Here is a 15,556-nt window from a genome sequence, read left to right as displayed (position 1 = left end):
TTGAAATGAAAACGCAGTGTTTTTCCCAGAACCTTTGAATAGGTGAGAGTGATTCTACAAAAAATCAGATAAGAAATTAGATGAAGATTTCTTCATTAAAATAAAGAAATTGCACTATGTTAAGACACAAATAACTAGTCAGGTATTACTTATGACTAATTCTATGTGGTATAACTATATAGAGACTTGTACCCCTGGGATAGGTACTAGATCTTACAAAAATCATGATGCATTATCATCTTTCAAATTTTAAGGGAAAAAAACCCTATGTATAACATAACAAAAGAACATTAAAAATAAATGAAATGGAAAGAAAACAAAGATTTAAGACAAGAAAATTAAAGTATAAGAGTATAATTCTAACAAGAGAGGGAAATAAGCAAAAACTTGAAAGAAATACACTAAATGCACCTGAGTTAATCTGCACTTGTGGGTTAACACCAGCTGGCAGCTCTGCACCATACAGATGTCTGCTTACCACCACATCACCCCATGGAGATGAGGAGAAGGACCAGAAGGGCAAAAATGAGAAGGCTCATGGATTGAGATACAGGTAAAGTAGTCAGTAATGCAAAAGTCTCCCACACAAGCAAAGCAAAACAAGGAATTCATTTACCACTCCCCAAGGGCAGGCAGGTGTTCAGCCATCCCCAGGAAGGCAGGGCACCATCACAGTGACTTAGGAAGGGAAGCACTGTACCTGACAACACCCCTCCTTCTTCCCCCAGCCTTTATTGCTGAGCATGGTGCCATGTGGTAGAGAATATCCCTTGGGTCAGTTGAGGTCAGCTGTCCCAGCTTCTTGTGTACCCTCAGCCTCCTCACTGTCAGGGTGGTGTGAGAAGCAGAAAGGCCTTGGCTCTGTGTAAGCACTGCTCAGTGGTAGCTAAAACATCCCTGTGCTATCAACACAGTTTTCAGCACAAATGAAAACCAGAGTCCCATAGCTACTATGAAGAAAATTAGGTCTGTCCCAGCCCAAACCAGTTTATTATCCTATAACAGACACATAAAATTAAGAAGGAATATTTATTGTTTTCAGAGAAAATAGAAGATGATGTTAAATTAAAGTAGGGAGGGAAAAAGTAATATTTATCAAGGCTGGCCTTGGAAGAGAGGTAAAAGTAGAGACACTCCCAGAAGACATGATAAAATTCCATGAAAAAAAGAGATTACACAGAAGTATAGTTAAATAATGACACTTTATTATGTTTTCAACATCAACACATGAACAGAAACACAAAATACCAAATGCTGGAACCAGATGGTATCCTTACCTAATCCAGCACAGTTCCTGGTGGATTTATCAGAACTCCATCAATGAATGCTCCATTCCACTGCAGTGCTAATTATACATTTTGAACTCCTAGTCTGTCTCATGTTTCAGCAAGATGAGGAATCTATTCACACTGTTCCTTTCCGAGCATAACTACAGTAACCCATCTAGGCAAAGACACATCCTGGGAGATGCAAATGTTGAACAAGAGGTAACAAGGTTCAGATTCCAATTGACGAGTTAGCTTTAAAAACTGTCAGATCCATAAAGAGAAACCTCTGGGGTAGTGTGGATGGATTACCATAATGTTTTTTACTCAGGCTTCTGTTTGGAAATCTTGAAAATTCTGAGACTGTAAACTGTTGTGAATAAAATCACAATTTTTGGACTTTAGAGAAACATCAGTCTTTGGTGATGATTAGTAATTCTTGACAACAGCTGGAGATCCTTTCATGAAACTTTTTCCCATTTATTCTTTAGTATTTGCATTTTGACTACATGGGCAAGGCCTAAAATACTTGCAAAGTGAGATTAAGAGGACTGGACCAAGTCGTAAGAAGTTATGGTCTGAGGAAATAAAAAATCATGATTTAAAAATGTATAGTTGGTGTGTTGTAGATAAGACTGAAAACAATGGATTTAAATCCATGGGCCAAAAAGTCTCAAATATATAACACTAAACCCATCACAGAAATTTAGATTATTTTTGAAAAAGACATGAAACAAGATATAAATAAAATTGGATGGTAAGCAGAATGTGATGTTATATCATTAGTATCTGCTCAGTATTGCTGAAGAACAGACACAAAAAAAATCATAGAATCATGGAATAGTTTGGGTTGGAAGGGAAGTTTAAATGTCATCTACTCCAACCCCCCTGCAATGACCAGCCACGTCTTCAACCAGATCAATTTGCTGAGGCCCCATCCAACATGACCTTGAATGTTTCAAGGAATGGGACATCTACCACCTCTCTGAACAACCCAGACAGCCAGATAAATTGTGTCCTTTGTGATGAGCACCACTTATACAGGAATTGAAAAACGTAAGAATATTGCCGGAGGACCAGAAATGATTAAATGAATTTCATATTGGATTTCCACAGGCAGTTGGAAGCCTGAAGACCCGGTGCTGTATTGATTCAAAAATCTTCACATTCAAAAAGCAAACTCATAAAGACTATGAAAAAGAAAACAACTTTTCTTTGGACAAATTCCACTCAGAGAAAAAAGAAAAATTCCTCCACAAATAATGATGAGAGAAAAAACTGTGATATACCATTTATTACATCTAAGTGCCTTGTGGTCTAAAAACTTCTGTTCTTATTTAGTTGGCGTTTTTCCAAATCATAGTCTCAAAAACTCTCGATTTTAAACATTTAAACCACCTGACACTTATACAATGTATTGACCTATAAGGATACAACTGGCACTAACCACCCTGAGACTTTATGAATTCTAATCAAAGGGAAATAAATTAATCAAACAAGAAAACAATACCATCCTCCCCCCCAAGCGTGCATATACAGTAACTATTCATTAGAAAACATTCCTGTTACTCTGCGAAAAAGCTTTTACATCCTACAGGTGATATCACTTCGAAACACTGCCAAGAGTGGCTTTTTCTTCTTGCTAAATAGAGATACTGAGCACAGGAGCAATGGTCCTAATCTCAGCATGAGCAATTCCATTGCATTGCACGACTTCAGATGTGGAAAATACTGAGGATGAGAAGAGAAAGTATGCTGCTGATTATTCATATAAGGAGTAACTAGTTGTCCTTTTCAGAAATGAAAGACTTAAATTCTTGTTCTACATTCACTGCTTGACTTAATAGCTTAATTGAACCAACCAAGAAGAATAAACACACCTTTCAGACAAGGATGTGTGCAGAACAATAATTTACTAATGCCTTTATCACTAGAAAATTAGGGGGAAAAATGCGAAAAAGTCAGTGGATCAATTCTCCAATCTCTTCTGAAAGCCTGTTACTAGACAAAATATAACAAATAAAACAGGCGAAGTTTTTCATAATCACAGTGAATTTGAAGTGGAAAAACATAAGGACTTCTTAAAAATCCATTAAGAAGCAAAGGGATAAAATGAGGCTTCAGGAATTAAAAATATCTTTAGATAAACAGAGTCAATGAACATCAAAATACAATAGCTGAAGAATAAACAAGTGAGAAAATGTTTGGAATTTTTAAATTAAGTCATTGTGCAGAAGTTAGACCTTATTTCAAAAATGTCCCTTTTCTTGAATAGATACGAGAAACAGTGCCTCAGCAAATGTAGACAAATTTGTGTGACTCTGTACAGAAAGAACTTGTTAAAGGTTCCAGAATTTACCTTTATTAATAATTTTTTAATCCTTTTCATTAATTAAAGAAAATCAGAAACTAAAATCAGTACTCTATTGATCATTTTAAGTCTGGATATAGCCTATACATACAGAAGGACAATTATCTCAGAATGCAATATATTTTAATACTCAGAGGAATTGTCAGGAATTTGCTCCTGTTTTATTTGCAATTAAATAACACATTCAATAATTTGGAGGTTTAAGGGATAGGCCAATCTTTACCTCTTTTAGTACAGAAGTTGTGAAATAGATTAGTTAAGATTAAAAAAGGAAAGCTTGAACAGACATATAAAAGGGAACTAGATAAGTAAAGGTGGTGAGGTGACACTGGTTTGGTTGCTTTGGTTTATCTGTGCTTTATTAGCACTATTTTTTTTCCCTCAATAATCTATTACCACCTATGAACTTTTCATTATAGGTGAAAATTTACAATTAAATCTTTGTTTAACCAAGTACTCTGGGTCTGCCTTTCAACAGGCACAGGAAAACAAATCCACAGATTTTTGCAGAGAAATTGTTTGACCCTGCCTGAATGTCGGGCACCCATCAAAGCTGCTTTTTGTCAGCTGGACAGGAGAGAGAAAATATATTAAAAGGCTCGTGGGTTGAGATCAGGGCAGGGGGAGCTCACTCAGCAGTTACCATCATGGGCAAAATGGGCTTAGCTTGAGTAAATTAGTGTAATACATTACCAATCAAATCAGAGTAGGGTAATGAAAAATAATTAAAACACCTTCACTCGACCTCTCTTTTCTTCCCAGGCTGAGCCTCACTCCAGATTTCTCTATTGCTTCTCCTCAGCAGTGGAGGGTGGGAAATTTGGTTTAAGGTCAGTTCATCACACATTGTCTCTTCTGCTCCTTCCTCCTCAGGGGAAAGATTCCTCAAACTCTAACCCTTCATGTTGTCCCTCCCACCGGACACAGCTCTCCATGAACTTACAGTTCTTTACAAATTCCTCCATCGTGGGTCCCCCACAGGGTCACAGGCCCTGCCCTCAAACCTGTCCAGAGTGGGCTGCTCTCTCCATGGGTCCAAAGGTCCTGCCCTGACCCTACTCCAGTGTGAGCTTCCCACAGGGTCACAGCCTCCTTTGCATATCCAGCTGTTCTGACATGGGGTTCTCCACAGGCTGCAGGAGGATCTCTTCTCTCCCACAGACCTCCGTGGGCTGCAGGGGCACAGCTGCCTCACCATGGTCTGCACCAGAGTCTTCAGGGTGGTGGTGATGAATTTCCACCTTTCTTCACTGACCTTGGTTTCTCCAGAGTTGTTTCTCTCTCAGTCATATATTCTCAGTTCTCCCTTCTCTGGCTGCAGTTGTTGTTGCCATTGCACTGGAGGTTTTCCCCCTCTCAAATGTGTTATGCCAGAGGTGCTGCCACCATCAATGATGGCTTGACCTTGGCCAGAGGGAGGTCAGTCTTTGAGCCAGCTGGCATTGGCTCTGCTGGATGTGGAGAAAGCTTCTGGCAGCTTCTCACAGAAGCTACCCTTGTAGCCTCCACACTACCCAAACCTGGCCATTGAAACCCAATTTAGAAACATTTTGCTTTTTTTGCCATAATTTCTGGATATGTAAATTCACACTCTGTACTTATCTAAAAAAATTTGACCTCCTTTGTACTCCAAAATTGTATTCATTGCAACACCACAGGCATAGTAACTGTTCATTTTGCTAAAGAGTTCCTAATATTGATTTTGATTAAGAAAAGTAATTTCCAATGTCAATAAGTTTAATAAAATGAGAATAAAAGTGTCTCTAGAGAGAAGGTTGCATCAACCCAGCCAAATGATCAAGAGAATTTTTCTCATGGGCACAAGCCTTATGTAAAGTGGGATATTTGTGGCCTATTGATGCTTGAGCATAAGATCAATAACCCTGTAAATTCTTATATACATAGATCATAGAGTTTTATATAGACTATTCAGATGAATCTCATAATTCAAGTAAATCTTAGATGCATGGAATTGCACAGTCTATTTCTTTCTTTTAGGTGGATTATTAAATATCAGTACTACACTACTAATCTTGAGCCTCATTTGAGCACCTGAAGCTAGAAAAGATTAAATCAAGAAAGATTCAGTCTCTGTTGATGCATTCTTTTTCACGACTAGAGTTTTTAGGTGCAGCAGCAAAAACAATATCAGACTTGTTTCACTGTCATCTGATTGTCATGTTGCAGTAAACTCCAGACCTGGGGTGTAAGAAATAATAACAGTAGCATATTTTTAATATAAATTGTACACAATGCTCTGAGCAAAACAAACATGCATGATAGAATACAGCATAAAAGAAAGAACTTATACATCTTTTTTCTCATACCATGGTCAATTTTTTAATTCCCTTCCTTCCTAAAGCTCCAATTAGGACAACTAAAATCAAGTGGCAAGGTCTTATTTTGAAAAAGAGATGTTGTTTCCCCATATGTTTGTTTCAGAAGAAATACCTCTGCAGGTATCAACAAATGAGAGACACTCTTGACAGTGTTATTTGCAGACAATACAAATAGGAGCTTCTAAGACAGACTTTTCATGGAAAAAGTAATCTGATGCAATAAATGTGTTGACATTTATACCTAACATAATGCAGGACTCAGAAAGGTAAATCACCCTGTTGCAGATTGCAAGTATTCCATTATGTTCTTATTATGCTAAAATAAATATGGACAATAATGTGACTTACAATACATCCAGTGACAACAAGCAAGTATAATGTAAGAAAATTTATTATGTTATCAACATTGTTAAAAACTATTTGCTGCTACTTTGATAAACATATTAGTCTATATGTGTTTTAAGCCAAAGAATTTGAAAACTAGAATCAGCAATAGCAAGTTATGTCCTGTCATATTATTCTCTGTTTCTCAGAAAAAATAATAGTAAGCATTTGCAAATGAATATAAGAAGGTAGTATTTAAATCTTAATTGGCTCTCACTAAAATATGGGAAACTCATATTTTATAGAAAATGACAAATGCTTTAAATGTACTTCCTCTCTAAAGGTGAAAATAAAATACTTGCCAGAGTTTTTTTTTTAACTACAGAGAAATTACAATAATGAAAATATGTTCAGTAGCAATTAAAAAATAATTCAAAACCAGAAAAAACCTGAATACATCAAGGTTTCAACACTCAGATACAAAATGAGATTTAAAATTTCACTGTAATACAGGTGTTCTCAATGTTTGTTTTCAATGGAATATTTTCAACAATAAGCTAAATCCTCAAGTTCTGCTGATCTGTGACAACACCATGGAGGGATGATGACTTAGTCCATTGTTGTCAATAAACATAAGATTTATTTTAACATGAATAACATAGCGACAGAACCAGCCAATATGAAGTGAAGACTATAATGCAATCATTGATGAAATATGAATCACTGTCTAGTAGGAGGAAAGCAGCTAAATCTAATCTAACCTAAATAATGAATTTTATTTTCTTTGTAAAGAGTATTGATAGAAGCTTATTTTCTATTTCGCAAATAAAAAGTAAGCTATTTAACATCTTAGTTTTATCACTTCAAAAATGTTTTTTTCTTATCAAGCTGAAATTACAGCAAGTCATTGAAGGGTAACTTAATTTTTTTATCATTATTAAGCACAACATTTTCCATGCAAGAAATTTTTTTCTATTATTTACAGTTTTTCAACTTGTATCTATTCCCATATAATTGCCTTCTTTTAATTGGTCCTTTTGAGTCTCTATCTTTCAAACTTGTGTTTAAGTTTATGCTTACCAATGTCTTAGGAATTGCCAGAACATGAAGCTCTGATATAAGCATGGTTGCACTGATATAAAGAAAACAGTCTTTGGGTGAGTTTCCTCTTAACATATTGTAGCTAAATAAATAGGCATCTGACCTAAGGCTCCATTAAGAGAAATGACCATCCACAGAGTGATTCAAGTTACTGATTTCAGAAACTCATTTTAGAACAGGACAAATCCCTTTCTAGAGTTGTCTATATCTTAAGAGTAGAAAAGTCTTACACTTCTACACAGTACTACATATTTAAGTGTAGAAGAGATCAAGTTATGTGATTCATAGCAGATGATCTGCAGTTACTCTATAAACAAAAATTGCTCTGAGGATTTATTTCTGTTCAGACCAAAAAAAAGCATCATTTCAGTCTTATCTGTACCGTCATGTCTTTCTCAAACCTCTTCTGGATAGCAGACAGAGGGAAATGTGAGCCTTTTCCAAAGACAGCTTCCCTCAGTGAGAATGCTGACCTGTCTTATAGCAGCAAAAAACTTCTGAGTGAGCAGGTGGAGTCTGCAACTTCCCTCCTGCCAACTGCAGACCTTTCTCTGCTCCAGTCAGCTCAGCACCATGTGCTCAACACCCAAAAACAAGCTTGTAAACCAGTTGCCTTTTTCACTTGTTTGCTACCCCCTCCCACAAACCAAATCATCATCTTTCACGTGTTTAGGGCCCAGCTGCATTCAGTTCTTTAAAAGGTAACCTGTAATAGCAACTGTGTGCCTGAGGACCAGGTGTTTAATTGTTCTTGTGCTAAGTACGTTAAGTGAATCAATTAAAAAAATCTGTGCAGGTTGTCTTTTTTCAGCATAAAGCTTATGTGAGCAACTATATGATAAATACGAAATCAAGATATAAAGTCAGTTAAACTGTGGCAAATGGGGAAAGGTGAAACAGAGGTTGCCCATTATTTTGGAGGGAATGAAGGTGGTAAACAGAGTGGACCTGGGAGGGAAAAATAGTAAATGATATGACTGTGATTGTAGGGTGCTCCTGTTTAGCAGCCCTGCACAAGTTCAGTGGGGTTCTGTTTACAGCAGAACAATAAATCTGTAATTCTTTGACATTTGCATCTGACGTCACCCTTTGGCCCAGGCACATGGGCTGTCTCCCTAATGCTGCCAAGGGAATGCTAAGAGAGTGTGAGTGAGATGACTAGATGTCCTCACAACTGAGACATACACAAACAACAAACATAAGATTTCCTAAAGAAATTGGGCTGAGGTGCATCTCTGGCATCTCATTGTTCTTTTACTGGGAGCTGTTACTTTGTTTTACATTATCATGCAACTATTTATGTGTTGCTAATTCACGTTTTCATTGGTCTGAGGTAAATATCAGATGCCAACTGAATTCCTGTGCCAAGATATTCCCCTTAGGCTTTGCTCTTCACTGTGTTTCATGCAGCCAGGTATCCTGCACAGAGCAAATGTTAATTGCTAATATTTTTATGTGATGGAGCTCTATATTGAAATTAGAATAACATGGAATGATCAAAATGTAAATTGTGTTTTCACACTCAGTGGCAATGTTTTTTGTAGTTGTGATTGCCATTCAATCTCAACTGTGCTCCTGCCATTAACAAAGCCCAGTTAAGGACAACTTTATCTTGAATGCTCTCCTTTAATAAAAAGGATCCAGCATGGGCTGATAATTGGCACAGTGAGTTATGTTAGGTCTTTCAAAGTTTGTGGTAAAGGGTTGCTTCCAGAATAAATGAGCATGCCTGAGCACATTCTCACATTCTGATAATTTCTGCCTGTCAGAATGGTGGACTTGGAGTGCAATTCAAATAGTGACACAAAAACGTAATTAGGTGTATGTTACACACAGAGGTTGAATGGTGACAAAGTTCATTGTACAGTCAGTGAGAATTCTCTTGAGCTCCTGGTATGTTGATGCTAAACCTGACAGTCAACCAGTTGGGTCAGCTGCACTTTCTCTTGTCCTTGTTTTTGTCTGATGTTTTATTGTCCATGACTTCCTCAAGTAATTTTTAATTTTTTTTTCCTTTTTTCAGGAAACACGAAGTGTGTTTCAAAGCACAAAGGCAGAACAGTGCACGTGAGCTACACACTTTGGATGGCAGATGATTTATGAGTCTTGACAAGGTAATTTACAGATTTTCTATTTCTGCATTCGAAATATGGTTTGTGTCTAACAGAAACTCCTATTACTATTAATTACCACATGAAGCAAAGTCATAGTTGCTGTGACATAAAATATGGAAGATTATTTTGAAAAATACACAATCATGTATCATAGTTGAATGAATCCAGAATCAGTGTAAAGGAAATTTCATAATTATTTGCCCCAGATTTTGGTATATAAACTGAAGCAAAATCCGATTTCTCAGATAAGTAAAAATAAAGAGGAAAATAAAAGGCAGGGGGAAAGCATCCACGGCAAGTTAGTTAATTAAATATATCTTGGCAGTTTCAGTCATATTTAAATCCAACTTTGGCAGATAACAGGCCTGGCTTTACTGCATTTCTATTCTAATAATAACGCAATATAATGTAAGAGGATTGCTTCACTGGAGTATTTACTACTGAACAGAAAATTGTTTTTATAATTATACATCCCCAATAAAATTTACAGAAATGTTGAAGACCATAAAAAAAAGTCATCAACATATTATAAGGTTTGAGTTCTCCCAGTTATATGTGTGCAACACTTCCAGTACTGTAAAAAGGATTTAGGAACCTACACTGAAGGATAAGCATAGCTGATTGGATTTTCCATTGTAATTTGCATTGTAGTTCTTCTTGCTATGGATGTTCTACTGTAAAATTGCATTTATTAAAATTTGTCATTTTTAATGGCTTTAAAAACAAAACAGATATAAAATTTCTGTGATAAAACATACGTGAAGGGATCCCAAAAACTTAATTTCTCTCTTCTTTTATTCACCCCATATGTAAAATTCAGTATTCCAGCCATTTACTATATTGTTTAACAAAAAGGAAGCTGTTTCCACAATATAGATATAGATGGATATAGATAATATAGATATAGATATAGATATAGATATAGATATAGATATACATATACATATACATATACATATACATATACAGGTACACCCTTAAACTATCTTGATGCTTACACTTTTTCTCCTTGAATTCATCTCATCATTAAAAACCACTCTATCTTCTCAGCCAAATAACCTATTTTTCTGTTACAACAAAAATTATAAACCTAACTGCTATAAATATCTCTAACAATGACTTTCTATTAACACTTAAATGTACATCTGTTATCTAAGCCATATTGTCCTTACTACTTAATAGCTTCCTAAATAATAACTTTGATTTTGCCTCTTAACAATTTGGAAAGCTGGGATAATTTTTCAGGAGCCTGAGTATCTATTTAGAAAGCTCTGCTCTTTTAAAAATAGAAAACTTGTTCTTGATATCATTTGCATCAGTGAGACCCATTTTATGGCAGCTATGACTATATTATGTCTTCGCTTAGCAAGGGAAAATATAAGCAAAGAACACTTTTAAGCAGGTAATTTGCAGACAAGGAAATTCCAAGTCTTCCTCTCTTTTTGAAGCTGGAATAGTAATGACATGTAATTTTGAAGAGCTTTATTGATTAGTGACAAAAGAATATTTACTGGTTGTGGCATTTGTTCTATCCATGCAAAGAAAGGGGATTAGGTGCCATATTTGTCTATGATGCAGAGGGATTACTGTGCTCTGAACTGTATATCTGCTAAGTATTGAAAAGGCCATTTCTTGAGAGACATCTGTTAGTTTGGATGTAACTCAGCTTCTGTTTCCCACCAAGATCGTCATTGCAAATGAGAGAATGGCTAAGTCATTGGCAGGAAGTACTCTGCCTGAGTTATTCTTACTCTGCTGAGCATATGGCTCCATTATCTGTCACCACTTAAACCCCTGTCACTTTATTTTATCGAAATAAAGCAAATTCTTCTTGATTTCTAAATGCTCATGGGATACAAATAATTCCCATGGATACACTTGATCATGAGGGCTTTGCTTCATGTGCTTCACAAGAATATATTTTTTTCTCTTAGGGCCATGAATTGAAATTAAAAAAATTATAAGAGATTTAAAAAAAATGTATTATGCTTAATTCCAGTAATTCTATTTTTTCTGACTAATGTATCTAATTAACCTAGAGCTGCCCCTTAAGACAAAAAAATTTTAAAACTCCATTCAAGCACTTTCCCCTGCTCTGCCAATTCCTGCCTAATTTTTCATGTGTCCATGGCTTTATGAAATAAGAAATTAACTGCATTTTTTTTCTCCAAGCATCAGGGTAATTCATTCCAGAACAGCTTCTGCAAAGAGTGATCTGAAAAATAATTGAGCACACAGAAGTGTGAAATTTTTAAGGATACTATAAGACGTATTGCTTTGAAATCATTACTGACTGGTATACAACAGTGAAGAGCTGAAGAGATGATTAAGTCAATTAATAGTCACAGAGAATTACAAAATATTTGCAATATGTCATCCTGGCATGACCTCATGTACTCTTGTATTGATACAACACCACAGTGAAAACATTGCAAGGCAATATCAAGGCACCCTGTTGGGATTTGTGGTTTTCCAAAACTATTTGGCACTATTTTTCTTATCTTTCTTTGCTTTCCTTTTGCTCATGGCTTCTCAGAGAAGCTGAAGTATTTCACATTGTATAGCATTTTCCCTCTTTTTTTAATGCCTTTTTCACTTTCTTTTCTTTCTTTTCTTTTTCTCTTCTCTTCTCTTCTCTTCTCTTCTCTTCTCTTCTCTTCTCTTCTCTTCCCTTCTCTTCTTTCTCTTTCTTTTTTTCCTCTTGTCTCCTCTTTTTTTTCTCTCCTCTCCTCTCCTCTCCTCTCCTCTCCTCTCCTCTCCTCTCCTCTCCTCTCCTCTCCTCTCCTCTCCTCTTTTTTTTTTTTCTTTCCTTTTCTTTTCCAGATTATTTTCAGTGACCCCATTTTATTTGTTCATCATTTTATGATTTTATTAAGGCAATGGCAGAGATCTTCCTCTCTGGGTATTTTCTGGTCATAAAAGAAGAAAAGCTGTATAAACTCTCACTGTCTATTCAGGAATTATAGTCAGGGATCAAAAAATATACAAGTTCCTGTATTCCAGAAAGATCCAGCTAACAGCCCTTTGTGAGCCCTGATAGCATAATTATAATTTAAGGAAGTATGTTGACTTTTTAAAAAGGCAAATTTCAAGCCTTCAGTATCTCAAATTTTCGCCCTAATGCAAGATGTGAGAGGTACCAATTCAACACAGCATATGACTTTAAAGTTGTTATTACAGATTTAGAGCATAGAGCCATTTCCAGTCCTGTGAAATTACTTCCCATGAAATATAATCTTCAGTTTGAATTTTACTCTGCTTTCCTCCATTATTTTATTCTCCATTTATATTTTAACTCCCGCAGCACTCACTACTGGATAATGCCAGCTGATGAGTCAGCATCATGAAGGCAGCACAGACACTATGATAACTAAGTTTCATTTTCTAGTCTCTGAAGAGCCAGCCACCAGCTTTGTTGCAAAGAAAAATGACTCATATTGCACATAAGATATGTGGATATTCAGAGTGAGTTTTATATGATGTTCAGTGTGAAATTAAATAGGAAATATAATGATTTTATCCCACAGAAGGAATAACAGTAGCTAAAGGTAGATTTTGGAGATTTACGGTTGATGAAAACGCAAAGAAAAATAAGTGTGGAGAAACTTTACTCTCTCTGCTCCTCTCTGTCTTTTCACATGGGAGCTTGAAACAGTCTGAACACAAAGGCAGGAGAAAATATATGGAATATGTGGGCTATGAGTACCTTGGATGTGCTTCTGCCACATAGACACGAGTGCTGTTAAAAGGTCAAAAGTTAACAATTGTAATTTTGAGCTAGGAAGACTGTGGTTTGGATTCTAGTAGATTAGATGCTGCAAATGAAACCTTAGATGTAGTAAACAGGTTACACACCTGATCAAAAATGGTGAGTATAAGAGGATTGTAGAAAAGCAGCAGAAATTAGGGGATAAAAAGTCATGCAAAAATCAGATAAAGAAAATAAGAGAAAGCTGTCTAACAGCTCTATATCTGCTGGGTCAATATATTATTTTGAAAGGTGTATTTGGGATTCCATTATAATTCCGAATTTGAGATCACATTTTAAAAGGAAGTAAATGTGTCAAATAGGACAAAAGATTATTAGAAGATTCTAATAAAGAATTTTCTTAAAAGCATAGTAGGCTGAAGAACAGAATGAGAGCAGATTGGAAGTACTGTCTGAGAAGCTAGATGTTATTGGGGTAGAATGAGGTACAAGAAGAAAAATCTGCATACAGGCATAACTTGAGAAAACCAGCCTGTTCTTTCCCTTTGACTTTTTTCTGGTGATTCATTTGGAAATGATCAGAGGGGCTTTTTTTTCTTCTTCTGTTGTATAGCTTTGAGGGACAAATTATTTTTTACTTAAACAGACAGATGTAGCTTTCACAGAGGGTAGGTTCTTTAATTGAAAAAAGCCATGAAACAAATTTGAGTTAAAGAATCGTTTGTGTCATCACTGCATAATTGATACTCCTCTGAAGACACCGAAGAATGTGGGTATTAATTTAAGTTTTAAAAAAGAAAAGCCAAGATTCTAATGAAAATACTGAATGCAAGCTGATTTCTTTTTTTTTTTTCCTCTGCCTTTTATAATTAAGACAAAGACTGCAATAGCAATTTACAGAGCAAGAATATGCTGTTGATTTGAGAAGCTGGTTTCCTTGAAACCTTAAATACAATCTTGATATTTCAATGTCCCTTAGAGTTCTGTCAAAGCCATGAGTTATTGTTCAGACATTGGAAAATATCAAGAAAGATATTTCTGGGAATGTTTGTACTGAGTTATACAGCTGTGACAATAAGCAGTTTTATGTCTTTGGTGTCCTGTGATGTCCTCTCCAGCATGGGCTCCTCTCTCTACAGGTCTGCAGGTCCTTGCCAGTCCCTGACCCAACACGAGTTTCCCATGGCTCCACAGCCCACTTTTGGGCATCTATCTGCTCTGGCATGAGTCTGCTCCATGGGCTGCAGGTGGATCTCTGCAGCCCTGAAGTCCTCCATGTGCTGCAGGGGAGCAACTGGCTCACCATGGTCTGCACCACAGGCTGTAGGGGAATCTGAGCTCCTCCCTCTCCTTCTCCACTGGCCCTGGTACCTGTAGAATTCTTCCCCTCACACTTTTCTCACTCCACTCTTCTCTGGCCATAATTACATCTGTGAATTTTTTTTTTCCCTTCTTAAATCTGTTATCACAGAGGCATTACAACCATTTCTAATTGACCCAGCCTTGGTCAGTGACATGTCCATCTTTGGAGCTGCCAAGGATTGGCTCTGCTGGACATGGAGGGTGCTTCTGGCACCTCTTCACAGAAGCCACCCCTGTGACACCCCCACTACCAAAGCTTGGCCATGCAAACCTGTCGCTGTTGAGCCGCTAGCAGAGTAAGAAGGCCCGGGTTCAAAAGGTAGCATCCAGAAGAAGGTTTTATTATTTAATTCCATCTTATATAGACTTTTCAAAGGTCACCCAGATTGGTCAGTTCGAAGCCTCCCCCAGGCCTGATTGGCCAGGCCTGAACTGTCCACATCTGAGAAACTGTTTTTAATAACATCAAACTTTATCTTTGTTTATAAAACGCAGGAAGAAAAGACAAAAAGTTCACATGGGAAAAGTCTGTGCTAGCCACACAAACCCAATAGAGAAAACCTCTCTGGCTGGGATGCTGAGCATCCTAGAAGTTATAAAGTATCTGAATCTACAGCTGGAAAGGTAGACCCAGGTCATATCCCACCATAGCTTGGTCTGCTGAGCAGCTGGATACTTGGAGTTGGAAATGCAAGTTTGGGGGAGGTTCTCAACTCTACATCAGGCAAGCCGAGAGGAAGCCAAGAGCCCTGAAGCCTTGGCTAGACAGAGTAACCTAGCAGCCAGGACTCACAGCTCAACAGCTTGCCCTGTGGACTACTGGGTTGGTAGCCTGGAAGTTCACCAACAGCTTCATAGCAGGCAGTTGGGTGAGCCAGCATGGAGGAGTACTGCTGGAAACCTGCCTCCTTTCTGTCACAACTCTGTCAAAATTGAACTGTCTCCTGCAAACACTTTAGTTTTGATGAATT

General features: G+C 36.9%; 1 long non-coding RNA gene across 1 annotated transcript; it reads left to right on the top strand.

Moving 5' to 3' along the window:
• Positions 1 to 4,410: 4,410 nt before the first annotated feature.
• Positions 4,411 to 14,737, top strand: LOC146443280 (uncharacterized). Its single transcript, XR_014856009.1, has 3 exons — positions 4,411 to 4,466; positions 9,424 to 9,514; positions 14,363 to 14,737. It is a non-coding gene; the product is annotated as an uncharacterized LOC146443280 (long non-coding RNA).
• The last annotated feature ends 819 nt before the right edge of the window (positions 14,738 to 15,556 follow it).

The sequence above is a fragment of the Lichenostomus cassidix genome, chromosome 1Aa, assembly GCF_008360975.1.
Source record: "Lichenostomus cassidix isolate B80296 chromosome 1Aa, HeHo_3.0, whole genome shotgun sequence".
NCBI lineage: Eukaryota > Metazoa > Chordata > Aves > Passeriformes > Meliphagidae > Lichenostomus > Lichenostomus cassidix.
The sequence above is the reverse complement of the archived record's forward strand: the minus strand, read 5'-3'. Positions and strand labels throughout refer to the sequence as shown.